The 24,749-nt window shown below is 48.6% G+C and overlaps 8 non-coding genes and 16 pseudogenes across 8 annotated transcripts; all 24 read right to left on the reverse strand.

The window, feature by feature from the left end:
* Positions 1 to 210: 210 nt before the first annotated feature.
* LOC127688174 (small nucleolar RNA SNORD113/SNORD114 family) lies at positions 211 to 283 on the reverse strand. The gene has a single exon (XR_007978585.1). It is a non-coding gene; the product is annotated as a small nucleolar RNA SNORD113/SNORD114 family (small nucleolar RNA).
* Positions 284 to 927: 644 nt separating this feature from the next.
* Positions 928 to 1,006, reverse strand: LOC127688124 (uncharacterized; annotated as a pseudogene).
* Positions 1,007 to 2,516: 1,510 nt separating this feature from the next.
* On the reverse strand, positions 2,517 to 2,595 carry LOC127688125 (uncharacterized; annotated as a pseudogene).
* Positions 2,596 to 3,355: 760 nt separating this feature from the next.
* On the reverse strand, positions 3,356 to 3,428 carry LOC127688175 (small nucleolar RNA SNORD113/SNORD114 family). The gene has a single exon (XR_007978586.1). It is a non-coding gene; the product is annotated as a small nucleolar RNA SNORD113/SNORD114 family (small nucleolar RNA).
* Positions 3,429 to 4,072: 644 nt separating this feature from the next.
* Positions 4,073 to 4,151, reverse strand: LOC127688126 (uncharacterized; annotated as a pseudogene).
* A 1,510-nt stretch (positions 4,152 to 5,661) lies between these two features.
* On the reverse strand, positions 5,662 to 5,740 carry LOC127688127 (uncharacterized; annotated as a pseudogene).
* Positions 5,741 to 6,500: 760 nt separating this feature from the next.
* On the reverse strand, positions 6,501 to 6,573 carry LOC127688177 (small nucleolar RNA SNORD113/SNORD114 family). The gene has a single exon (XR_007978588.1). It is a non-coding gene; the product is annotated as a small nucleolar RNA SNORD113/SNORD114 family (small nucleolar RNA).
* A 644-nt stretch (positions 6,574 to 7,217) lies between these two features.
* Positions 7,218 to 7,296, reverse strand: LOC127688129 (uncharacterized; annotated as a pseudogene).
* Positions 7,297 to 8,806: 1,510 nt separating this feature from the next.
* LOC127688131 (uncharacterized) lies at positions 8,807 to 8,885 on the reverse strand (annotated as a pseudogene).
* Positions 8,886 to 9,645: 760 nt separating this feature from the next.
* LOC127688178 (small nucleolar RNA SNORD113/SNORD114 family) lies at positions 9,646 to 9,718 on the reverse strand. Its single transcript, XR_007978589.1, has one exon. It is a non-coding gene; the product is annotated as a small nucleolar RNA SNORD113/SNORD114 family (small nucleolar RNA).
* A 644-nt stretch (positions 9,719 to 10,362) lies between these two features.
* Positions 10,363 to 10,441, reverse strand: LOC127688132 (uncharacterized; annotated as a pseudogene).
* Positions 10,442 to 11,951: 1,510 nt separating this feature from the next.
* LOC127688133 (uncharacterized) lies at positions 11,952 to 12,030 on the reverse strand (annotated as a pseudogene).
* A 760-nt stretch (positions 12,031 to 12,790) lies between these two features.
* Positions 12,791 to 12,863, reverse strand: LOC127688179 (small nucleolar RNA SNORD113/SNORD114 family). The gene has a single exon (XR_007978590.1). It is a non-coding gene; the product is annotated as a small nucleolar RNA SNORD113/SNORD114 family (small nucleolar RNA).
* Positions 12,864 to 13,507: 644 nt separating this feature from the next.
* LOC127688134 (uncharacterized) lies at positions 13,508 to 13,586 on the reverse strand (annotated as a pseudogene).
* Positions 13,587 to 15,096: 1,510 nt separating this feature from the next.
* On the reverse strand, positions 15,097 to 15,175 carry LOC127688135 (uncharacterized; annotated as a pseudogene).
* A 760-nt stretch (positions 15,176 to 15,935) lies between these two features.
* On the reverse strand, positions 15,936 to 16,008 carry LOC127688180 (small nucleolar RNA SNORD113/SNORD114 family). The gene has a single exon (XR_007978591.1). It is a non-coding gene; the product is annotated as a small nucleolar RNA SNORD113/SNORD114 family (small nucleolar RNA).
* Positions 16,009 to 16,652: 644 nt separating this feature from the next.
* LOC127688136 (uncharacterized) lies at positions 16,653 to 16,731 on the reverse strand (annotated as a pseudogene).
* A 1,510-nt stretch (positions 16,732 to 18,241) lies between these two features.
* On the reverse strand, positions 18,242 to 18,320 carry LOC127688137 (uncharacterized; annotated as a pseudogene).
* Positions 18,321 to 19,080: 760 nt separating this feature from the next.
* On the reverse strand, positions 19,081 to 19,153 carry LOC127688181 (small nucleolar RNA SNORD113/SNORD114 family). The gene has a single exon (XR_007978592.1). It is a non-coding gene; the product is annotated as a small nucleolar RNA SNORD113/SNORD114 family (small nucleolar RNA).
* A 644-nt stretch (positions 19,154 to 19,797) lies between these two features.
* Positions 19,798 to 19,876, reverse strand: LOC127688138 (uncharacterized; annotated as a pseudogene).
* A 1,510-nt stretch (positions 19,877 to 21,386) lies between these two features.
* Positions 21,387 to 21,465, reverse strand: LOC127688139 (uncharacterized; annotated as a pseudogene).
* Positions 21,466 to 22,225: 760 nt separating this feature from the next.
* Positions 22,226 to 22,298, reverse strand: LOC127688182 (small nucleolar RNA SNORD113/SNORD114 family). Its single transcript, XR_007978593.1, has one exon. It is a non-coding gene; the product is annotated as a small nucleolar RNA SNORD113/SNORD114 family (small nucleolar RNA).
* Positions 22,299 to 22,942: 644 nt separating this feature from the next.
* LOC127688140 (uncharacterized) lies at positions 22,943 to 23,021 on the reverse strand (annotated as a pseudogene).
* A 1,510-nt stretch (positions 23,022 to 24,531) lies between these two features.
* Positions 24,532 to 24,610, reverse strand: LOC127688142 (uncharacterized; annotated as a pseudogene).
* Between the last annotated feature and the right edge of the window lie 139 nt (positions 24,611 to 24,749).

Below are 24,749 nucleotides of genomic sequence, written 5' to 3' on the forward strand. Positions count from 1 at the left end.
TTTTGGGGCCTCCAAGCTCTGTTGCCCCAACATGCCCTAGGTCATTGTTCTTCCCACTTTACCCAGACCTTGCCTTTCTGGAAGCCATGTTTCCTTGCCTAATGGAAACTGATGAGGTTAAGCAGCAAAGCTAACAAAAGTCATGCTGCTTTCCCTGTTCTCAGGCTCTCAGCTGGTCCCAGAAGTTGACAGAGCAGAAGTTGCTCAGTACCTGACCTCAGATATCTGTTCTCATGTCTCATTGAGAAACAATCAGATGCCACCAGATCTCATCATTGGTCCTGGGTTGGGCTTCTAACTCTTGGGCCTCCAGGCTTGACTTATTCCTTTGTATCTGTGGTGCACTTGAGTGACCATACTGTAGGAAAATACCCTGTGCTGTACTGGGGCTGTACACTGCCTGGTCCTCAAACTAGCACTAAGTTATCACTTTCCTTCCATGGTCTGCCTACCCACCCATGTTATGATGAGACCCACCATACCTATGAATCAGGTGCCAAACAGGAGAATGAGATCCGGAGCTGTGGAGTCACCATTGGCTCTACTGCTGCCATGGCATCCCGGAAATGGCCATCACTGCAAACCTCTCCAGTCACGTAGATCACTTCTCTGGTTACTGGATGACAAAAAAAGGAAGAGACATATTGTAACTTCCTCCCAAGATTGTCCCAGGATTCCTGCATTTCAAGGGTGCTATCTTGTAAGCTTTCTCTGGAAGGGAGTGGGTGTGGCCTTCCCTCACATTCAAGTAGATTATCAAGCCCACTCTAACCCAAGTCCATAGGCAGACCTCAAGCTGCCCCAGCATAGCTTCTGAGTCACATGACCAAAGACCACTCAAGCCCTCACCTCGCACCACAGGTCCACAAGGGACAGGCATATGCCTATGGCCTCCATCCACAGATTAGCTCTTAGCAAGGCATCGGGATTGACCTCAGATTTCTGGATAGCTGGCGTTCATGGAGTGTTTATCACTCAAACGCCACCAGATCTCATCATCGGTCCTGGATGGGGCCCCCTCTCTCCCTAGCCAACTGCACACCTGTATTCCTTAGTGGGTGCTGAGGGCAGATCTCTGATCACAGCGTACTACAACATTCTGTGTAGCTGACCCTGAAGAACAGCCATTAGAAGAACCCAGAAATCAGGACTAACTACTGCACTAGTGGACTAACTTCTCACGGTACTGGACTAACACAGAAGTACTGTCCCACCATTACACATACCTACAAACTGGTGGCCAAGGAAGATAAAGATGTCATCTGTCAGTCATCACAGCTCTGAGATGTCACGGTGACGACCCAAGGGTGTTTCAACATGTCAGTGTGCTGGTATCATCAGTCACATCAGCTCTTCTGCGGGGTACAGGGCAGAAAATGCAGGGACAGTGTTGAGACTCTGTGGGACATCACCCCATACCCACCCCAGTTTAAGGAGCCAATGGTCATAAACTTTGCCTACTTTGCTCCCCAAACATTTTTTTCCCAAGAGGAGACTAATTTCTTGCCATTGACAAGGAAAATGGTTGGGCCACTCCGAGGATATTGTGTCCTCTATGGGGTCAGAACCTCATCTCCTGAATCTTTAAACATGACTGTTGAAGATCAGCTGTGCTGTTCCTCAACATGTCCTATGTTACTGTCCTTCCCACTTTACCCTTACTTTGCCTTTCTGGAAGCCATGCTTCCTTTCCTAATGGAAACTGATCAGGTTTAGCAGCAAAGTTGACAAAAGTCAACGTGCTTTCCCGGTTCGCAGGCTATTAGCTGGTCCCAGAAGGTGACAGAGCAAAAGTTGCTCTGTACCTGACCTCAGATATATGTTCTCAGGACAGTCATTGAGAAACAATCAGATGCTGCCTGCTATCAGCATTGGTCCAGGGCAGGGCTGCTCTCTTGAGCACGCTTGCCCCTAGGCTTCTGTGGTATGCTCAAGAGACCACACTGAAGGAGAATACCCTGTGCTGTCCTGTGGCTGGGCACTGTGTGGTCCTCAAACTAGCACTAAGTTACCACTTTACTTCCATATTCTGGCTAACCACCCATGTTATAATGAGACCCACCATACCTATGAGTCAGGTAGCACAAAGGAGAGTGTGAGTTGGAGCTGTTAAGTCACCGTTGTTGGCTCTGGATGGTGCCATGGCATCCCAGGGTCTGTGTATCACTGTGAACATCTCCCATCATATAGATCACTTCTTTAGATACTGTAAGGCAAAGAAAGGAAGAGAAATGTTAACATTTTCTCCCAAAATTGGTCCAGGAATCCTACATTTCCAGGGTGCTATATTGTAAGCTTTCTATTGAAGAGAGTGGGTGTGGCCTTCCCTCACATTCAAGTGGATTTTCAAGCCTAGTCTGACCTACTCCTGGGCCAGACCTCAAGCTGGCCCAGCATAGCTTCTGAGTCACATGACCAAAGAGCACTCAAGCCCTCGCCTCGCACCACACGTCCACAAGGGACAGGCATATGCCTATGTCCTCCATCCACAGATTAGCTCTCAGCAAGGCATCGGGATTGACCTCAGATTTCTGGATAGCTGGCGTTCATGGAGTGTTTATCACTCAAACGCCACCAGATCTCATCATCGGTCCTGGATGGGGCCCCCTCTCTCCCTAGCCAACTGCACACCTTTATTCCTTAGTGGGTGCTGAGGGCAGAGCTCTGATCACAGGGTACTACAACATTCTGTGTAGTAGAACAACTGAGAAATCTCGAGTAACTATTGCACTAGTGCCCTAACTGTCTCATGGTACTGCACACTCTCCCACCATTACACATACCTGCAAACTGGTGGCCAAGGAAGATCAAGATGCTGTTGCACCGTCATCAGAGCTCAGAGAAGTCACAATGAGGACACAAGGCTGTTTCTACGTCTCAGCATGCTGGTATCATTTGTCACATCAGGTTGTCTGCAGGGTACAGGGCAGAAAAAATGGAGATCCTGTTGAGACTGTGTGGGTCATCACCCCATGCCCACCTCATTTAGGAAGCCAATGGTCATAAACTACTTTGCTCCTGAAACATTTCTTCGCAGGAGAGACTAATTTCTTGCCATTGACCAGGAAAAAGGTGTTTGGCCAAGATAAGGCTAGGGTGTCCATGATGAGGTCAGCACCTCATGGCCGCATTCTCTCAACATGACTTTTGGGGCCTCCAAGCTGTGTTGCCCCAACATGCCCTAGGTCATTGTTCTTCCCACTTTACCCAGACCTTGCCTTTCTGGAAGCCATGTTTCCTTGCCTAATGGAAACTGATGAGGTTAAGCAGCAAAGCTAACAAAAGTCATGCTGCTTTCCCTGTTCTCAGGCTCTCAGCTGGTCCCAGAAGTTGACAGAGCAGAAGTTGCTCAGTACCTGACCTCAGATATCTGTTCTCATGTCTCATTGAGAAACAATCAGATGCCACCAGATCTCATCATTGGTCCTGGGTTGGGCTTCTAACTCTTGGGCCTCCAGGCTTGACTTATTCCTTTGTATCTGTGGTGCACTTGAGTGACCATACTGTAGGAAAATACCCTGTGCTGTACTGGGGCTGTACACTGCCTGGTCCTCAAACTAGCACTAAGTTATCACTTTCCTTCCATGGTCTGCCTACCCACCCATGTTATGATGAGACCCACCATACCTATGAATCAGGTGCCAAACAGGAGAATGAGATCCGGAGCTGTGGAGTCACCATTGGCTCTACTGCTGCCATGGCATCCCGGAAATGGCCATCACTGCAAACCTCTCCAGTCACGTAGATCACTTCTCTGGTTACTGGATGACAAAAAAAGGAAGAGACATATTGTAACTTCCTCCCAAGATTGTCCCAGGATTCCTGCATTTCAAGGGTGCTATCTTGTAAGCTTTCTCTGGAAGGGAGTGGGTGTGGCCTTCCCTCACATTCAAGTAGATTATCAAGCCCACTCTAACCCAAGTCCATAGGCAGACCTCAAGCTGCCCCAGCATAGCTTCTGAGTCACATGACCAAAGACCACTCAAGCCCTCACCTCGCACCACAGGTCCACAAGGGACAGGCATATGCCTATGGCCTCCATCCACAGATTAGCTCTTAGCAAGGCATCGGGATTGACCTCAGATTTCTGGATAGCTGGCGTTCATGGAGTGTTTATCACTCAAACGCCACCAGATCTCATCATCGGTCCTGGATGGGGCCCCCTCTCTCCCTAGCCAACTGCACACCTGTATTCCTTAGTGGGTGCTGAGGGCAGATCTCTGATCACAGCGTACTACAACATTCTGTGTAGCTGACCCTGAAGAACAGCCATTAGAAGAACCCAGAAATCAGGACTAACTACTGCACTAGTGGACTAACTTCTCACGGTACTGGACTAACACAGAAGTACTGTCCCACCATTACACATACCTACAAACTGGTGGCCAAGGAAGATAAAGATGTCATCTGTCAGTCATCACAGCTCTGAGATGTCACGGTGACGACCCAAGGGTGTTTCAACATGTCAGTGTGCTGGTATCATCAGTCACATCAGCTCTTCTGCGGGGTACAGGGCAGAAAATGCAGGGACAGTGTTGAGACTCTGTGGGACATCACCCCATACCCACCCCAGTTTAAGGAGCCAATGGTCATAAACTTTGCCTACTTTGCTCCCCAAACATTTTTTTCCCAAGAGGAGACTAATTTCTTGCCATTGACAAGGAAAATGGTTGGGCCACTCCGAGGATATTGTGTCCTCTATGGGGTCAGAACCTCATCTCCTGAATCTTTAAACATGACTGTTGAAGATCAGCTGTGCTGTTCCTCAACATGTCCTATGTTACTGTCCTTCCCACTTTACCCTTACTTTGCCTTTCTGGAAGCCATGCTTCCTTTCCTAATGGAAACTGATCAGGTTTAGCAGCAAAGTTGACAAAAGTCAACGTGCTTTCCCGGTTCGCAGGCTATTAGCTGGTCCCAGAAGGTGACAGAGCCAAAGTTGCTCTGTACCTGACCTCAGATATATGTTCTCAGGACAGTCATTGAGAAACAATCAGATGCTGCCTGCTATCAGCATTGGTCCAGGGCAGGGCTGCTCTCTTGAGCACGCTTGCCCCTAGGCTTCTGTGGTATGCTCAAGAGACCACACTGAAGGAGAATACCCTGTGCTGTCCTGTGGCTGGGCACTGTGTGGTCCTCAAACTAGCACTAAGTTACCACTTTACTTCCATATTCTGGCTAACCACCCATGTTATAATGAGACCCACCATACCTATGAGTCAGGTAGCACAAAGGAGAGTGTGAGTTGGAGCTGTTAAGTCACCGTTGTTGGCTCTGGATGGTGCCATGGCATCCCAGGGTCTGTGTATCACTGTGAACATCTCCCATCATATAGATCACTTCTTTAGATACTGTAAGGCAAAGAAAGGAAGAGAAATGTTAACATTTTCTCCCAAAATTGGTCCAGGAATCCTACATTTCCAGGGTGCTATATTGTAAGCTTTCTATTGAAGAGAGTGGGTGTGGCCTTCCCTCACATTCAAGTGGATTTTCAAGCCTAGTCTGACCTACTCCTGGGCCAGACCTCAAGCTGGCCCAGCATAGCTTCTGAGTCACATGACCAAAGAGCACTCAAGCCCTCGCCTCGCACCACACGTCCACAAGGGACAGGCATATGCCTATGGCCTCCATCCACAGATTAGCTCTCAGCAAGGCATCGGGATTGACCTCAGATTTCTGGATAGCTGGCGTTCATGGAGTGTTTATCACTCAAACGCCACCAGATCTCATCATCGGTCCTGGATGGGGCCCCCTCTCTCCCTAGCCAACTGCACACCTTTATTCCTTAGTGGGTGCTGAGGGCAGAGCTCTGATCACAGGGTACTACAACATTCTGTGTAGTAGAACAACTGAGAAATCTCGAGTAACTATTGCACTAGTGCCCTAACTGTCTCATGGTACTGCACACTCTCCCACCATTACACATACCTGCAAACTGGTGGCCAAGGAAGATCAAGATGCTGTTGCACCGTCATCAGAGCTCAGAGAAGTCACAATGAGGACACAAGGCTGTTTCTACGTCTCAGCATGCTGGTATCATTTGTCACATCAGGTTGTCTGCAGGGTACAGGGCAGAAAAAATGGAGATCCTGTTGAGACTGTGTGGGTCATCACCCCATGCCCACCTCATTTAGGAAGCCAATGGTCATAAACTACTTTGCTCCTGAAACATTTCTTCGCAGGAGAGACTAATTTCTTGCCATTGACCAGGAAAAAGGTGTTTGGCCAAGATAAGGCTAGGGTGTCCATGATGAGGTCAGCACCTCATGGCCGCATTCTCTCAACATGACTTTTGGGGCCTCCAAGCTGTGTTGCCCCAACATGCCCTAGGTCATTGTTCTTCCCACTTTACCCAGACCTTGCCTTTCTGGAAGCCATGTTTCCTTGCCTAATGGAAACTGATGAGGTTAAGCAGCAAAGCTAACAAAAGTCATGCTGCTTTCCCTGTTCTCAGGCTCTCAGCTGGTCCCAGAAGTTGACAGAGCAGAAGTTGCTCAGTACCTGACCTCAGATATCTGTTCTCATGTCTCATTGAGAAACAATCAGATGCCACCAGATCTCATCATTGGTCCTGGGTTGGGCTTCTAACTCTTGGGCCTCCAGGCTTGACTTATTCCTTTGTATCTGTGGTGCACTTGAGTGACCATACTGTAGGAAAATACCCTGTGCTGTACTGGGGCTGTACACTGCCTGGTCCTCAAACTAGCACTAAGTTATCACTTTCCTTCCATGGTCTGCCTACCCACCCATGTTATGATGAGACCCACCATACCTATGAATCAGGTGCCAAACAGGAGAATGAGATCCGGAGCTGTGGAGTCACCATTGGCTCTACTGCTGCCATGGCATCCCGGAAATGGCCATCACTGCAAACCTCTCCAGTCACGTAGATCACTTCTCTGGTTACTGGATGACAAAAAAAGGAAGAGACATATTGTAACTTCCTCCCAAGATTGTCCCAGGATTCCTGCATTTCAAGGGTGCTATCTTGTAAGCTTTCTCTGGAAGGGAGTGGGTGTGGCCTTCCCTCACATTCAAGTAGATTATCAAGCCCACTCTAACCCAAGTCCATAGGCAGACCTCAAGCTGCCCCAGCATAGCTTCTGAGTCACATGACCAAAGACCACTCAAGCCCTCACCTCGCACCACAGGTCCACAAGGGACAGGCATATGCCTATGGCCTCCATCCACAGATTAGCTCTTAGCAAGGCATCGGGATTGACCTCAGATTTCTGGATAGCTGGCGTTCATGGAGTGTTTATCACTCAAACGCCACCAGATCTCATCATCGGTCCTGGATGGGGCCCCCTCTCTCCCTAGCCAACTGCACACCTGTATTCCTTAGTGGGTGCTGAGGGCAGATCTCTGATCACAGCGTACTACAACATTCTGTGTAGCTGACCCTGAAGAACAGCCATTAGAAGAACCCAGAAATCAGGACTAACTACTGCACTAGTGGACTAACTTCTCATGGTACTGGACTAACACAGAAGTACTGTCCCACCATTACACATACCTACAAACTGGTGGCCAAGGAAGATAAAGATGTCATCTGTCAGTCATCACAGCTCTGAGATGTCACGGTGACGACCCAAGGGTGTTTCAACATGTCAGTGTGCTGGTATCATCAGTCACATCAGCTCTTCTGCGGGGTACAGGGCAGAAAATGCAGGGACAGTGTTGAGACTCTGTGGGACATCACCCCATACCCACCCCAGTTTAAGGAGCCAATGGTCATAAACTTTGCCTACTTTGCTCCCCAAACATTTTTTTCCCAAGAGGAGACTAATTTCTTGCCATTGACAAGGAAAATGGTTGGGCCACTCCGAGGATATTGTGTCCTCTATGGGGTCAGAACCTCATCTCCTGAATCTTTAAACATGACTGTTGAAGATCAGCTGTGCTGTTCCTCAACATGTCCTATGTTACTGTCCTTCCCACTTTACCCTTACTTTGCCTTTCTGGAAGCCATGCTTCCTTTCCTAATGGAAACTGATCAGGTTTAGCAGCAAAGTTGACAAAAGTCAACGTGCTTTCCCGGTTCGCAGGCTATTAGCTGGTCCCAGAAGGTGACAGAGCCAAAGTTGCTCTGTACCTGACCTCAGATATATGTTCTCAGGACAGTCATTGAGAAACAATCAGATGCTGCCTGCTATCAGCATTGGTCCAGGGCAGGGCTGCTCTCTTGAGCACGCTTGCCCCTAGGCTTCTGTGGTATGCTCAAGAGACCACACTGAAGGAGAATACCCTGTGCTGTCCTGTGGCTGGGCACTGTGTGGTCCTCAAACTAGCACTAAGTTACCACTTTACTTCCATATTCTGGCTAACCACCCATGTTATAATGAGACCCACCATACCTATGAGTCAGGTAGCACAAAGGAGAGTGTGAGTTGGAGCTGTTAAGTCACCGTTGTTGGCTCTGGATGGTGCCATGGCATCCCAGGGTCTGTGTATCACTGTGAACATCTCCCATCATATAGATCACTTCTTTAGATACTGTAAGGCAAAGAAAGGAAGAGAAATGTTAACATTTTCTCCCAAAATTGGTCCAGGAATCCTACATTTCCAGGGTGCTATATTGTAAGCTTTCTATTGAAGAGAGTGGGTGTGGCCTTCCCTCACATTCAAGTGGATTTTCAAGCCTAGTCTGACCTACTCCTGGGCCAGACCTCAAGCTGGCCCAGCATAGCTTCTGAGTCACATGACCAAAGAGCACTCAAGCCCTCGCCTCGCACCACACGTCCACAAGGGACAGGCATATGCCTATGGCCTCCATCCACAGATTAGCTCTCAGCAAGGCATCGGGATTGACCTCAGATTTCTGGATAGCTGGCGTTCATGGAGTGTTTATCACTCAAACGCCACCAGATCTCATCATCGGTCCTGGATGGGGCCCCCTCTCTCCCTAGCCAACTGCACACCTTTATTCCTTAGTGGGTGCTGAGGGCAGAGCTCTGATCACAGGGTACTACAACATTCTGTGTAGTAGAACAACTGAGAAATCTCGAGTAACTATTGCACTAGTGCCCTAACTGTCTCATGGTACTGCACACTCTCCCACCATTACACATACCTGCAAACTGGTGGCCAAGGAAGATCAAGATGCTGTTGCACCGTCATCAGAGCTCAGAGAAGTCACAATGAGGACACAAGGCTGTTTCTACGTCTCAGCATGCTGGTATCATTTGTCACATCAGGTTGTCTGCAGGGTACAGGGCAGAAAAAATGGAGATCCTGTTGAGACTGTGTGGGTCATCACCCCATGCCCACCTCATTTAGGAAGCCAATGGTCATAAACTACTTTGCTCCTGAAACATTTCTTCGCAGGAGAGACTAATTTCTTGCCATTGACCAGGAAAAAGGTGTTTGGCCAAGATAAGGCTAGGGTGTCCATGATGAGGTCAGCACCTCATGGCCGCATTCTCTCAACATGACTTTTGGGGCCTCCAAGCTGTGTTGCCCCAACATGCCCTAGGTCATTGTTCTTCCCACTTTACCCAGACCTTGCCTTTCTGGAAGCCATGTTTCCTTGCCTAATGGAAACTGATGAGGTTAAGCAGCAAAGCTAACAAAAGTCATGCTGCTTTCCCTGTTCTCAGGCTCTCAGCTGGTCCCAGAAGTTGACAGAGCAGAAGTTGCTCAGTACCTGACCTCAGATATCTGTTCTCATGTCTCATTGAGAAACAATCAGATGCCACCAGATCTCATCATTGGTCCTGGGTTGGGCTTCTAACTCTTGGGCCTCCAGGCTTGACTTATTCCTTTGTATCTGTGGTGCACTTGAGTGACCATACTGTAGGAAAATACCCTGTGCTGTACTGGGGCTGTACACTGCCTGGTCCTCAAACTAGCACTAAGTTATCACTTTCCTTCCATGGTCTGCCTACCCACCCATGTTATGATGAGACCCACCATACCTATGAATCAGGTGCCAAACAGGAGAATGAGATCCGGAGCTGTGGAGTCACCATTGGCTCTACTGCTGCCATGGCATCCCGGAAATGGCCATCACTGCAAACCTCTCCAGTCACGTAGATCACTTCTCTGGTTACTGGATGACAAAAAAAGGAAGAGACATATTGTAACTTCCTCCCAAGATTGTCCCAGGATTCCTGCATTTCAAGGGTGCTATCTTGTAAGCTTTCTCTGGAAGGGAGTGGGTGTGGCCTTCCCTCACATTCAAGTAGATTATCAAGCCCACTCTAACCCAAGTCCATAGGCAGACCTCAAGCTGCCCCAGCATAGCTTCTGAGTCACATGACCAAAGACCACTCAAGCCCTCACCTCGCACCACAGGTCCACAAGGGACAGGCATATGCCTATGGCCTCCATCCACAGATTAGCTCTTAGCAAGGCATCGGGATTGACCTCAGATTTCTGGATAGCTGGCGTTCATGGAGTGTTTATCACTCAAACGCCACCAGATCTCATCATCGGTCCTGGATGGGGCCCCCTCTCTCCCTAGCCAACTGCACACCTGTATTCCTTAGTGGGTGCTGAGGGCAGATCTCTGATCACAGCGTACTACAACATTCTGTGTAGCTGACCCTGAAGAACAGCCATTAGAAGAACCCAGAAATCAGGACTAACTACTGCACTAGTGGACTAACTTCTCATGGTACTGGACTAACACAGAAGTACTGTCCCACCATTACACATACCTACAAACTGGTGGCCAAGGAAGATAAAGATGTCATCTGTCAGTCATCACAGCTCTGAGATGTCACGGTGACGACCCAAGGGTGTTTCAACATGTCAGTGTGCTGGTATCATCAGTCACATCAGCTCTTCTGCGGGGTACAGGGCAGAAAATGCAGGGACAGTGTTGAGACTCTGTGGGACATCACCCCATACCCACCCCAGTTTAAGGAGCCAATGGTCATAAACTTTGCCTACTTTGCTCCCCAAACATTTTTTTCCCAAGAGGAGACTAATTTCTTGCCATTGACAAGGAAAATGGTTGGGCCACTCCGAGGATATTGTGTCCTCTATGGGGTCAGAACCTCATCTCCTGAATCTTTAAACATGACTGTTGAAGATCAGCTGTGCTGTTCCTCAACATGTCCTATGTTACTGTCCTTCCCACTTTACCCTTACTTTGCCTTTCTGGAAGCCATGCTTCCTTTCCTAATGGAAACTGATCAGGTTTAGCAGCAAAGTTGACAAAAGTCAACGTGCTTTCCCGGTTCGCAGGCTATTAGCTGGTCCCAGAAGGTGACAGAGCCAAAGTTGCTCTGTACCTGACCTCAGATATATGTTCTCAGGACAGTCATTGAGAAACAATCAGATGCTGCCTGCTATCAGCATTGGTCCAGGGCAGGGCTGCTCTCTTGAGCACGCTTGCCCCTAGGCTTCTGTGGTATGCTCAAGAGACCACACTGAAGGAGAATACCCTGTGCTGTCCTGTGGGCTGGGCCTGTGTGGTCCTCAAACTAGCACTAAGTTACCACTTTACTTCCATATTCTGGCTAACCACCCATGTTATAATGAGACCCACCATACCTATGAGTCAGGTAGCACAAAGGAGAGTGTGAGTTGGAGCTGTTAAGTCACCGTTGTTGGCTCTGGATGGTGCCATGGCATCCCAGGGTCTGTGTATCACTGTGAACATCTCCCATCATATAGATCACTTCTTTAGATACTGTAAGGCAAAGAAAGGAAGAGAAATGTTAACATTTTCTCCCAAAATTGGTCCAGGAATCCTACATTTCCAGGGTGCTATATTGTAAGCTTTCTATTGAAGAGAGTGGGTGTGGCCTTCCCTCACATTCAAGTGGATTTTCAAGCCTAGTCTGACCTACTCCTGGGCCAGACCTCAAGCTGGCCCAGCATAGCTTCTGAGTCACATGACCAAAGAGCACTCAAGCCCTCGCCTCGCACCACACGTCCACAAGGGACAGGCATATGCCTATGGCCTCCATCCACAGATTAGCTCTCAGCAAGGCATCGGGATTGACCTCAGATTTCTGGATAGCTGGCGTTCATGGAGTGTTTATCACTCAAACGCCACCAGATCTCATCATCGGTCCTGGATGGGGCCCCCTCTCTCCCTAGCCAACTGCACACCTTTATTCCTTAGTGGGTGCTGAGGGCAGAGCTCTGATCACAGGGTACTACAACATTCTGTGTAGTAGAACAACTGAGAAATCTCGAGTAACTATTGCACTAGTGCCCTAACTGTCTCATGGTACTGCACACTCTCCCACCATTACACATACCTGCAAACTGGTGGCCAAGGAAGATCAAGATGCTGTTGCACCGTCATCAGAGCTCAGAGAAGTCACAATGAGGACACAAGGCTGTTTCTACGTCTCAGCATGCTGGTATCATTTGTCACATCAGGTTGTCTGCAGGGTACAGGGCAGAAAAAATGGAGATCCTGTTGAGACTGTGTGGGTCATCACCCCATGCCCACCTCATTTAGGAAGCCAATGGTCATAAACTACTTTGCTCCTGAAACATTTCTTCGCAGGAGAGACTAATTTCTTGCCATTGACCAGGAAAAAGGTGTTTGGCCAAGATAAGGCTAGGGTGTCCATGATGAGGTCAGCACCTCATGGCCGCATTCTCTCAACATGACTTTTGGGGCCTCCAAGCTGTGTTGCCCCAACATGCCCTAGGTCATTGTTCTTCCCACTTTACCCAGACCTTGCCTTTCTGGAAGCCATGTTTCCTTGCCTAATGGAAACTGATGAGGTTAAGCAGCAAAGCTAACAAAAGTCATGCTGCTTTCCCTGTTCTCAGGCTCTCAGCTGGTCCCAGAAGTTGACAGAGCAGAAGTTGCTCAGTACCTGACCTCAGATATCTGTTCTCATGTCTCATTGAGAAACAATCAGATGCCACCAGATCTCATCATTGGTCCTGGGTTGGGCTTCTAACTCTTGGGCCTCCAGGCTTGACTTATTCCTTTGTATCTGTGGTGCACTTGAGTGACCATACTGTAGGAAAATACCCTGTGCTGTACTGGGGCTGTACACTGCCTGGTCCTCAAACTAGCACTAAGTTATCACTTTCCTTCCATGGTCTGCCTACCCACCCATGTTATGATGAGACCCACCATACCTATGAATCAGGTGCCAAACAGGAGAATGAGATCCGGAGCTGTGGAGTCACCATTGGCTCTACTGCTGCCATGGCATCCCGGAAATGGCCATCACTGCAAACCTCTCCAGTCACGTAGATCACTTCTCTGGTTACTGGATGACAAAAAAAGGAAGAGACATATTGTAACTTCCTCCCAAGATTGTCCCAGGATTCCTGCATTTCAAGGGTGCTATCTTGTAAGCTTTCTCTGGAAGGGAGTGGGTGTGGCCTTCCCTCACATTCAAGTAGATTATCAAGCCCACTCTAACCCAAGTCCATAGGCAGACCTCAAGCTGCCCCAGCATAGCTTCTGAGTCACATGACCAAAGACCACTCAAGCCCTCACCTCGCACCACAGGTCCACAAGGGACAGGCATATGCCTATGGCCTCCATCCACAGATTAGCTCTTAGCAAGGCATCGGGATTGACCTCAGATTTCTGGATAGCTGGCGTTCATGGAGTGTTTATCACTCAAACGCCACCAGATCTCATCATCGGTCCTGGATGGGGCCCCCTCTCTCCCTAGCCAACTGCACACCTGTATTCCTTAGTGGGTGCTGAGGGCAGATCTCTGATCACAGCGTACTACAACATTCTGTGTAGCTGACCCTGAAGAACAGCCATTAGAAGAACCCAGAAATCAGGACTAACTACTGCACTAGTGGACTAACTTCTCATGGTACTGGACTAACACAGAAGTACTGTCCCACCATTACACATACCTACAAACTGGTGGCCAAGGAAGATAAAGATGTCATCTGTCAGTCATCACAGCTCTGAGATGTCACGGTGACGACCCAAGGGTGTTTCAACATGTCAGTGTGCTGGTATCATCAGTCACATCAGCTCTTCTGCGGGGTACAGGGCAGAAAATGCAGGGACAGTGTTGAGACTCTGTGGGACATCACCCCATACCCACCCCAGTTTAAGGAGCCAATGGTCATAAACTTTGCCTACTTTGCTCCCCAAACATTTTTTTCCCAAGAGGAGACTAATTTCTTGCCATTGACAAGGAAAATGGTTGGGCCACTCCGAGGATATTGTGTCCTCTATGGGGTCAGAACCTCATCTCCTGAATCTTTAAACATGACTGTTGAAGATCAGCTGTGCTGTTCCTCAACATGTCCTATGTTACTGTCCTTCCCACTTTACCCTTACTTTGCCTTTCTGGAAGCCATGCTTCCTTTCCTAATGGAAACTGATCAGGTTTAGCAGCAAAGTTGACAAAAGTCAACGTGCTTTCCCGGTTCGCAGGCTATTAGCTGGTCCCAGAAGGTGACAGAGCCAAAGTTGCTCTGTACCTGACCTCAGATATATGTTCTCAGGACAGTCATTGAGAAACAATCAGATGCTGCCTGCTATCAGCATTGGTCCAGGGCAGGGCTGCTCTCTTGAGCACGCTTGCCCCTAGGCTTCTGTGGTATGCTCAAGAGACCACACTGAAGGAGAATACCCTGTGCTGTCCTGTGGCTGGGCACTGTGTGGTCCTCAAACTAGCACTAAGTTACCACTTTACTTCCATATTCTGGCTAACCACCCATGTTATAATGAGACCCACCATACCTATGAGTCAGGTAGCACAAAGGAGAGTGTGAGTTGGAGCTGTTAAGTCACCGTTGTTGGCTCTGGATGGTGCCATGGCATCCCAGGGTCTGTGTATCACTGTGAACATCTCCCATCATATAGATCACTTCTTTAGATACTGTAAGGCAAAGAAAGGAAGAGAAATGTTAACATTTTCTCCCAAAATTGGTCCAGGAATCCTACATTTCCAGGGTGCTATATTGTAAGCTTTCTATTGAAGAGAGTGGGTGTGGCCTTCCCTCACATTCAAGTGGATTTTCAAGCCTAGTCTGACCTACTCCTGGGCCAGACCTCAAGCTGGCCCAGCATAGCTTCTGAGTCACATGACCAAAGAGCACTCAAGCCCTCGCCTCGCACCACACGTCCACAAGGGACAGGCATATGCCTATGTCCTCCATCCACAGATTAGCTCTCAGCAAGGCATCGGGATTGACCTCAGATTTCTGGATAGCTGGCGTTCATGGAGTGTTTATCACTCAAACGCCACCAGATCTCATCATCGGTCCTGGATGGGGCCCCCTCTCTCCCTAGCCAACTGCACACCTTTATTCCTTAGTGGGTGCTGAGGGCAGAGTTCTGATCACAGGGCACTACAACATTCTGTGTAGTAGAACAACTGAGAAATCTCGAGTAACTATTGCACTAGTGCCCTAACTGTCTCATGGTACTGCACACTCTCCCACCATTACACATACCTGCAAACTGGTGGCCAAGGAAGATCAAGATGCTGTTGCACCGTCATCAGAGCTCAGAGAAGTCACAATGAGGACACAAGGCTGTTTCTACGTCTCAGCATGCTGGTATCATTTGTCACATCAGGTTGTCTGCAGGGTACAGGGCAGAAAAAATGGAGATCCTGTTGAGACTGTGTGGGTCATCACCCCATGCCCACCTCATTTAGGAAGCCAATGGTCATAAACTACTTTGCTCCTGAAACATTTCTTCGCAGGAGAGACTAATTTCTTGCCATTGACCAGGAAAAAAGTGTTTGGCCAAGATAAGGCTAGGGTGTCCATGATGAGGTCAGCACCTCATGGCCGCATTCTCTCAACATGACTTTTGGGGCCTCCAAGCTGTGTTGCCCCAACATGCCCTAGGTCATTGTTCTTCCCACTTTACCCAGACCTTGCCTTTCTGGAAGCCATGTTTCCTTGCCTAATGGAAACTGATGAGGTTAAGCAGCAAAGCTAACAAAAGTCATGCTGCTTTCCCTGTTCTCAGGCTCTCAGCTGGTCCCAGAAGTTGACAGAGCAGAAGTTGCTCAGTACCTGACCTCAGATATCTGTTCTCATGTCTCATTGAGAAACAATCAGATGCCACCAGATCTCATCATTGGTCCTGGGTTGGGCTTCTAACTCTTGGGCCTTCAGGCTTGACTTATTCCTTTGTATCTGTGGTGCACTTGAGTGACCATACTGTAGGAAAATACCCTGTGCTGTACTGGGGCTGTACACTGCCTGGTCCTCAAACTAGCACTAAGTTATCACTTTCCTTCCATGGTCTGCCTACCCACCCATGTTATGATGAGACCCACCATACCTATGAATCAGGTGCCAAACAGGAGAATGAGATCCGGAGCTGTGAAGTCACCATTGGCTCTACTGCTGCCATGGCATCCCGGAAATGGCCATCACTGCAAACCTCTCCAGTCACGTAGATCACTTCTCTGGTTACTGGATGACAAAAAAAGGAAGAGACATATTGTAACTTCCTCCCAAGATTGTCCCAGGATTCCTGCATTTCAAGGGTGCTATCTTGTAAGCTTTCTCTGGAAGGGAGTGGGTGTGGCCTTCCCTCACATTCAAGTAGATTATCAAGCCCACTCTAACCCAAGTCCATAGGCAGACCTCAAGCTGCCCCAGCATAGCTTCTGAGTCACATGACCAAAGACCACTCAAGCCCTCACCTCGCACCACAGGTCCACAAGGGACAGGCATATGCCTATGGCCTCCATCCACAGATTAGCTCTTAGCAAGGCATCGGGATTGACCTCAGATTTCTGGATAGCTGGCGTTCATGGAGTGTTTATCACTCAAACGCCACCAGATCTCATCATCGGTCCTGGATGGGGCCCCCTCTCTCCCTAGCCAACTGCACACCTGTATTCCTTAGTGGGTGCTGAGGGCAGATCTCTGATCACAGCGTACTACAACATTCTGTGTAGCTGACCCTGAAGAACAGCCATTAGAAGAACCCAGAAATCAGGACTAACTACTGCACTAGTGGACTAACTTCTCATGGTACTGGACTAACACAGAAGTACTGTCCCACCATTACACATACCTACAAACTGGTGGCCAAGGAAGATAAAGATGTCATCTGTCAGTCATCACAGCTCTGAGATGTCACGGTGACGACCCAAGGGTGTTTCAACATGTCAGTGTGCTGGTATCATCAGTCACATCAGCTCTTCTGCGGGGTACAGGGCAGAAAATGCAGGGACAGTGTTGAGACTCTGTGGGACATCACCCCATACCCACCCCAGTTTAAGGAGCCAATGGTCATAAACTTTGCCTACTTTGCTCCCCAAACATTTTTTTCCCAAGAGGAGACTAATTTCTTGCCATTGACAAGGAAAATGGTTGGGCCACTCCGAGGATATTGTGTCCTCTATGGGGTCAGAACCTCATCTCCTGAATCTTTAAACATGACTGTTGAAGATCAGCTGTGCTGTTCCTCAACATGTCCTATGTTACTGTCCTTCCCACTTTACCCTTACTTTGCCTTTCTGGAAGCCATGCTTCCTTTCCTAATGGAAACTGATCAGGTTTAGCAGCAAAGTTGACAAAAGTCAACGTGCTTTCCCGGTTCGCAGGCTATTAGCTGGTCCCAGAAGGTGACAGAGCCAAAGTTGCTCTGTACCTGACCTCAGATATATGTTCTCAGGACAGTCATTGAGAAACAATCAGATGCTGCCTGCTATCAGCATTGGTCCAGGGCAGGGCTGCTCTCTTGAGCACGCTTGCCCCTAGGCTTCTGTGGTATGCTCAAGAGACCACACTGAAGGAGAATACCCTGTGCTGTCCTGTGGCTGGGCACTGTGTGGTCCTCAAACTAGCACTAAGTTACCACTTTACTTCCATATTCTGGCTAACCACCCATGTTATAATGAGACCCACCATACCTATGAGTCAGGTAGCACAAAGGAGAGTGTGAGTTGGAGCTGTTAAGTCACCGTTGTTGGCTCTGGATGGTGCCATGGCATCCCAGGGTCTGTGTATCACTGTGAACATCTCCCATCATATAGATCACTTCTTTAGATACTGTAAGGCAAAGAAAGGAAGAGAAATGTTAACATTTTCTCCCAAAATTGGTCCAGGAATCCTACATTTCCAGGGTGCTATATTGTAAGCTTTCTATTGAAGAGAGTGGGTGTGGCCTTCCCTCACATTCAAGTGGATTTTCAAGCCTAGTCTGACCTACTCCTGGGCCAGACCTCAAGCTGGCCCAGCATAGCTTCTGAGTCACATGACCAAAGAGCACTCAAGCCCTCGCCTCGCACCACACGTCCACAAGGGACAGGCATATGCCTATGTCCTCCATCCACAGATTAGCTCTCAGCAAGGCATCGGGATTGACCTCAGATTTCTGGATAGCTGGCGTTCATGGAGTGTTTATCACTCAAACGCCACCAGATCTCATCATCGGTCCTGGATGGGGCCCCCTCTCTCCCTAGCCAACTGCACACCTTTATTCCTTAGTGGGTGCTGAGGGCAGAGCTCTGATCACAGGGTACTACAACATTCTGTGTAGTAGAACAACTGAGAAATCTCGAGTAACTATTGCACTAGTGCCCTAACTGTCTCATGGTACTGCACACTCTCCCACCATTACACATACCTGCAAACTGGTGGCCAAGGAAGATCAAGATGCTGTTGCACCGTCATCAGAGCTCAGAGAAGTCACAATGAGGACACAAGGCTGTTTCTACGTCTCAGCATGCTGGTATCATTTGTCACATCAGGTTGTCTGCAGGGTACAGGGCAGAAAAAATGGAGATCCTGTTGAGACTGTGTGGGTCATCACCCCATGCCCACCTCATTTAGGAAGCCAATGGTCATAAACTACTTTGCTCCTGAAACATTTCTTCGCAGGAGAGACTAATTTCTTGCCATTGACCAGGAAAAAGGTGTTTGGCCAAGATAAGGCTAGGGTGTCCATGATGAGGTCAGCACCTCATGGCCGCATTCTCTCAACATGACTTTTGGGGCCTCCAAGCTGTGTTGCCCCAACATGCCCTAGGTCATTGTTCTTCCCACTTTACCCAGACCTTGCCTTTCTGGAAGCCATGTTTCCTTGCCTAATGGAAACTGATGAGGTTAAGCAGCAAAGCTAACAAAAGTCATGCTGCTTTCCCTGTTCTCAGGCTCTCAGCTGGTCCCAGAAGTTGACAGAGCAGAAGTTGCTCAGTACCTGACCTCAGATATCTGTTCTCATGTCTCATTGAGAAACAATCAGATGCCACCAGATCTCATCATTGGTCCTGGGTTGGGCTTCTAACTCTTGGGCCTCCAGGCTTGACTTATTCCTTTGTATCTGTGGTGCACTTGAGTGACCATACTGTAGGAAAATACCCTGTGCTGTACTGGGGCTGTACACTGCCTGGTCCTCAAACTAGCACTAAGTTATCACTTTCCTTCCATGGTCTGCCTACCCACCCATGTTATGATGAGACCCACCATACCTATGAATCAGGTGCCAAACAGGAGAATGAGATCCGGAGCTGTGGAGTCACCATTGGCTCTACTGCTGCCATGGCATCCCGGAAATGGCCATCACTGCAAACCTCTCCAGTCACGTAGATCACTTCTCTGGTTACTGGATGACAAAAAAAGGAAGAGACATATTGTAACTTCCTCCCAAGATTGTCCCAGGATTCCTGCATTTCAAGGGTGCTATCTTGTAAGCTTTCTCTGGAAGGGAGTGGGTGTGGCCTTCCCTCACATTCAAGTAGATTATCAAGCCCACTCTAACCCAAGTCCATAGGCAGACCTCAAGCTGCCCCAGCATAGCTTCTGAGTCACATGACCAAAGACCACTCAAGCCCTCACCTCGCACCACAGGTCCACAAGGGACAGGCATATGCCTATGGCCTCCATCCACAGATTAGCTCTTAGCAAGGCATCGGGATTGACCTCAGATTTCTGGATAGCTGGCGTTCATGGAGTGTTTATCACTCAAACGCCACCAGATCTCATCATCGGTCCTGGATGGGGCCCCCTCTCTCCCTAGCCAACTGCACACCTGTATTCCTTAGTGGGTGCTGAGGGCAGATCTCTGATCACAGCGTACTACAACATTCTGTGTAGCTGACCCTGAAGAACAGCCATTAGAAGAACCCAGAAATCAGGACTAACTACTGCACTAGTGGACTAACTTCTCATGGTACTGGACTAACACAGAAGTACTGTCCCACCATTACACATACCTACAAACTGGTGGCCAAGGAAGATAAAGATGTCATCTGTCAGTCATCACAGCTCTGAGATGTCACGGTGACGACCCAAGGGTGTTTCAACATGTCAGTGTGCTGGTATCATCAGTCACATCAGCTCTTCTGCGGGGTACAGGGCAGAAAATGCAGGGACAGTGTTGAGACTCTGTGGGACATCACCCCATACCCACCCCAGTTTAAGGAGCCAATGGTCATAAACTTTGCCTACTTTGCTCCCCAAACATTTTTTTCCCAAGAGGAGACTAATTTCTTGCCATTGACAAGGAAAATGGTTGGGCCACTCCGAGGATATTGTGTCCTCTATGGGGTCAGAACCTCATCTCCTGAATCTTTAAACATGACTGTTGAAGATCAGCTGTGCTGTTCCTCAACATGTCCTATGTTACTGTCCTTCCCACTTTACCCTTACTTTGCCTTTCTGGAAGCCATGCTTCCTTTCCTAATGGAAACTGATCAGGTTTAGCAGCAAAGTTGACAAAAGTCAACGTGCTTTCCCGGTTCGCAGGCTATTAGCTGGTCCCAGAAGGTGACAGAGCCAAAGTTGCTCTGTACCTGACCTCAGATATATGTTCTCAGGACAGTCATTGAGAAACAATCAGATGCTGCCTGCTATCAGCATTGGTCCAGGGCAGGGCTGCTCTCTTGAGCACGCTTGCCCCTAGGCTTCTGTGGTATGCTCAAGAGACCACACTGAAGGAGAATACCCTGTGCTGTCCTGTGGCTGGGCACTGTGTGGTCCTCAAACTAGCACTAAGTTACCACTTTACTTCCATATTCTGGCTAACCACCCATGTTATAATGAGACCCACCATACCTATGAGTCAGGTAGCACAAAGGAGAGTGTGAGTTGGAGCTGTTAAGTCACCGTTGTTGGCTCTGGATGGTGCCATGGCATCCCAGGGTCTGTGTATCACTGTGAACATCTCCCATCATATAGATCACTTCTTTAGATACTGTAAGGCAAAGAAAGGAAGAGAAATGTTAACATTTTCTCCCAAAATTGGTCCAGGAATCCTACATTTCCAGGGTGCTATATTGTAAGCTTTCTATTGAAGAGAGTGGGTGTGGCCTTCCCTCACATTCAAGTGGATTTTCAAGCCTAGTCTGACCTACTCCTGGGCCAGACCTCAAGCTGGCCCAGCATAGCTTCTGAGTCACATGACCAAAGAGCACTCAAGCCCTCGCCTCGCACCACACGTCCACAAGGGACAGGCATATGCCTATGGCCTCCATCCACAGATTAGCTCTCAGCAAGGCATCGGGATTGACCTCAGATTTCTGGATAGCTGGCGTTCATGGAGTGTTTATCACTCAAACGCCACCAGATCTCATCATCGGTCCTGGATGGGGCCCCCTCTCTCCCTAGCCAACTGCACACCTTTATTCCTTAGTGGGTGCTGAGGGCAGAGTTCTGATCACAGGGCACTACAACATTCTGTGTAGTAGAACAACTGAGAAATCTCGAGTAACTATTGCACTAGTGCCCTAACTGTCTCATGGTACTGCACACTCTCCCACCATTACACATACCTGCAAACTGGTGGCCAAGGAAGATCAAGATGCTGTTGCACCGTCATCAGAGCTCAGAGAAGTCACAATGAGGACACAAGGCTGTTTCTACGTCTCAGCATGCTGGTATCATTTGTCACATCAGGTTGTCTGCAGGGTACAGGGCAGAAAAAATGGAGATCCTGTTGAGACTGTGTGGGTCATCACCCCATGCCCACCTCATTTAGGAAGCCAATGGTCATAAACTACTTTGCTCCTGAAACATTTCTTCGCAGGAGAGACTAATTTCTTGCCATTGACCAGGAAAAAAGTGTTTGGCCAAGATAAGGCTAGGGTGTCCATGATGAGGTCAGCACCTCATGGCCGCATTCTCTCAACATGACTTTTGGGGCCTCCAAGCTGTGTTGCCCCAACATGCCCTAGGTCATTGTTCTTCCCACTTTACCCAGACCTTGCCTTTCTGGAAGCCATGTTTCCTTGCCTAATGGAAACTGATGAGGTTAAGCAGCAAAGCTAACAAAAGTCATGCTGCTTTCCCTGTTCTCAGGCTCTCAGCTGGTCCCAGAAGTTGACAGAGCAGAAGTTGCTCAGTACCTGACCTCAGATATCTGTTCTCATGTCTCATTGAGAAACAATCAGATGCCACCAGATCTCATCATTGGTCCTGGGTTGGGCTTCTAACTCTTGGGCCTTCAGGCTTGACTTATTCCTTTGTATCTGTGGTGCACTTGAGTGACCATACTGTAGGAAAATACCCTGTGCTGTACTGGGGCTGTACACTGCCTGGTCCTCAAACTAGCACTAAGTTATCACTTTCCTTCCATGGTCTGCCTACCCACCCATGTTATGATGAGACCCACCATACCTATGAATCAGGTGCCAAACAGGAGAATGAGATCCGGAGCTGTGAAGTCACCATTGGCTCTACTGCTGCCATGGCATCCCGGAAATGGCCATCACTGCAAACCTCTCCAGTCACGTAGATCACTTCTCTGGTTACTGGATGACAAAAAAAGGAAGAGACATATTGTAACTTCCTCCCAAGATTGTCCCAGGATTCCTGCATTTCAAGGGTGCTATCTTGTAAGCTTTCTCTGGAAGGGAGTGGGTGTGGCCTTCCCTCACATTCAAGTAGATTATCAAGCCCACTCTAACCCAAGTCCATAGGCAGACCTCAAGCTGCCCCAGCATAGCTTCTGAGTCACATGACCAAAGACCACTCAAGCCCTCACCTCGCACCACAGGTCCACAAGGGACAGGCATATGCCTATGGCCTCCATCCACAGATTAGCTCTTAGCAAGGCATCGGGATTGACCTCAGATTTCTGGATAGCTGGCGTTCATGGAGTGTTTATCACTCAAACGCCACCAGATCTCATCATCGGTCCTGGATGGGGCCCCCTCTCTCCCTAGCCAACTGCACACCTGTATTCCTTAGTGGGTGCTGAGGGCAGATCTCTGATCACAGCGTACTACAACATTCTGTGTAGCTGACCCTGAAGAACAGCCATTAGAAGAACCCAGAAATCAGGACTAACTACTGCACTAGTGGACTAACTTCTCATGGTACTGGACTAACACAGAAGTACTGTCCCACCATTACACATACCTACAAACTGGTGGCCAAGGAAGATAAAGATGTCATCTGTCAGTCATCACAGCTCTGAGATGTCACGGTGACGACCCAAGGGTGTTTCAACATGTCAGTGTGCTGGTATCATCAGTCACATCAGCTCTTCTGCGGGGTACAGGGCAGAAAATGCAGGGACAGTGTTGAGACTCTGTGGGACATCACCCCATACCCACCCCAGTTTAAGGAGCCAATGGTCATAAACTTTGCCTACTTTGCTCCCCAAACATTTTTTTCCCAAGAGGAGACTAATTTCTTGCCATTGACAAGGAAAATGGTTGGGCCACTCCGAGGATATTGTGTCCTCTATGGGGTCAGAACCTCATCTCCTGAATCTTTAAACATGACTGTTGAAGATCAGCTGTGCTGTTCCTCAACATGTCCTATGTTACTGTCCTTCCCACTTTACCCTTACTTTGCCTTTCTGGAAGCCATGCTTCCTTTCCTAATGGAAACTGATCAGGTTTAGCAGCAAAGTTGACAAAAGTCAACGTGCTTTCCCGGTTCGCAGGCTATTAGCTGGTCCCAGAAGGTGACAGAGCCAAAGTTGCTCTGTACCTGACCTCAGATATATGTTCTCAGGACAGTCATTGAGAAACAATCAGATGCTGCCTGCTATCAGCATTGGTCCAGGGCAGGGCTGCTCTCTTGAGCACGCTTGCCCCTAGGCTTCTGTGGTATGCTCAAGAGACCACACTGAAGGAGAATACCCTGTGCTGTCCTGTGGCTGGGCACTGTGTGGTCCTCAAACTAGCACTAAGTTACCACTTTACTTCCATATTCTGGCTAACCACCCATGTTATAATGAGACCCACCATACCTATGAGTCAGGTAGCACAAAGGAGAGTGTGAGTTGGAGCTGTTAAGTCACCGTTGTTGGCTCTGGATGGTGCCATGGCATCCCAGGGTCTGTGTATCACTGTGAACATCTCCCATCATATAGATCACTTCTTTAGATACTGTAAGGCAAAGAAAGGAAGAGAAATGTTAACATTTTCTCCCAAAATTGGTCCAGGAATCCTACATTTCCAGGGTGCTATATTGTAAGCTTTCTATTGAAGAGAGTGGGTGTGGCCTTCCCTCACATTCAAGTGGATTTTCAAGCCTAGTCTGACCTACTCCTGGGCCAGACCTCAAGCTGGCCCAGCATAGCTTCTGAGTCACATGACCAAAGAGCACTCAAGCCCTCGCCTCGCACCACACGTCCACAAGGGACAGGCATATGCCTATGGCCTCCATCCACAGATTAGCTCTCAGCAAGGCATCGGGATTGACCTCAGATTTCTGGATAGCTGGCGTTCATGGAGTGTTTATCACTCAAACGCCACCAGATCTCATCATCGGTCCTGGATGGGGCCCCCTCTCTCCCTAGCCAACTGCACACCTTTATTCCTTAGTGGGTGCTGAGGGCAGAGTTCTGATCACAGGGCACTACAACATTCTGTGTAGTAGAACAACTGAGAAATCTCGAGTAACTATTGCACTAG

The sequence above is a fragment of the Apodemus sylvaticus genome, chromosome 6 (assembly GCF_947179515.1).
Source record: "Apodemus sylvaticus chromosome 6, mApoSyl1.1, whole genome shotgun sequence".
Classification (NCBI taxonomy): Eukaryota; Metazoa; Chordata; class Mammalia; order Rodentia; family Muridae; genus Apodemus; species Apodemus sylvaticus.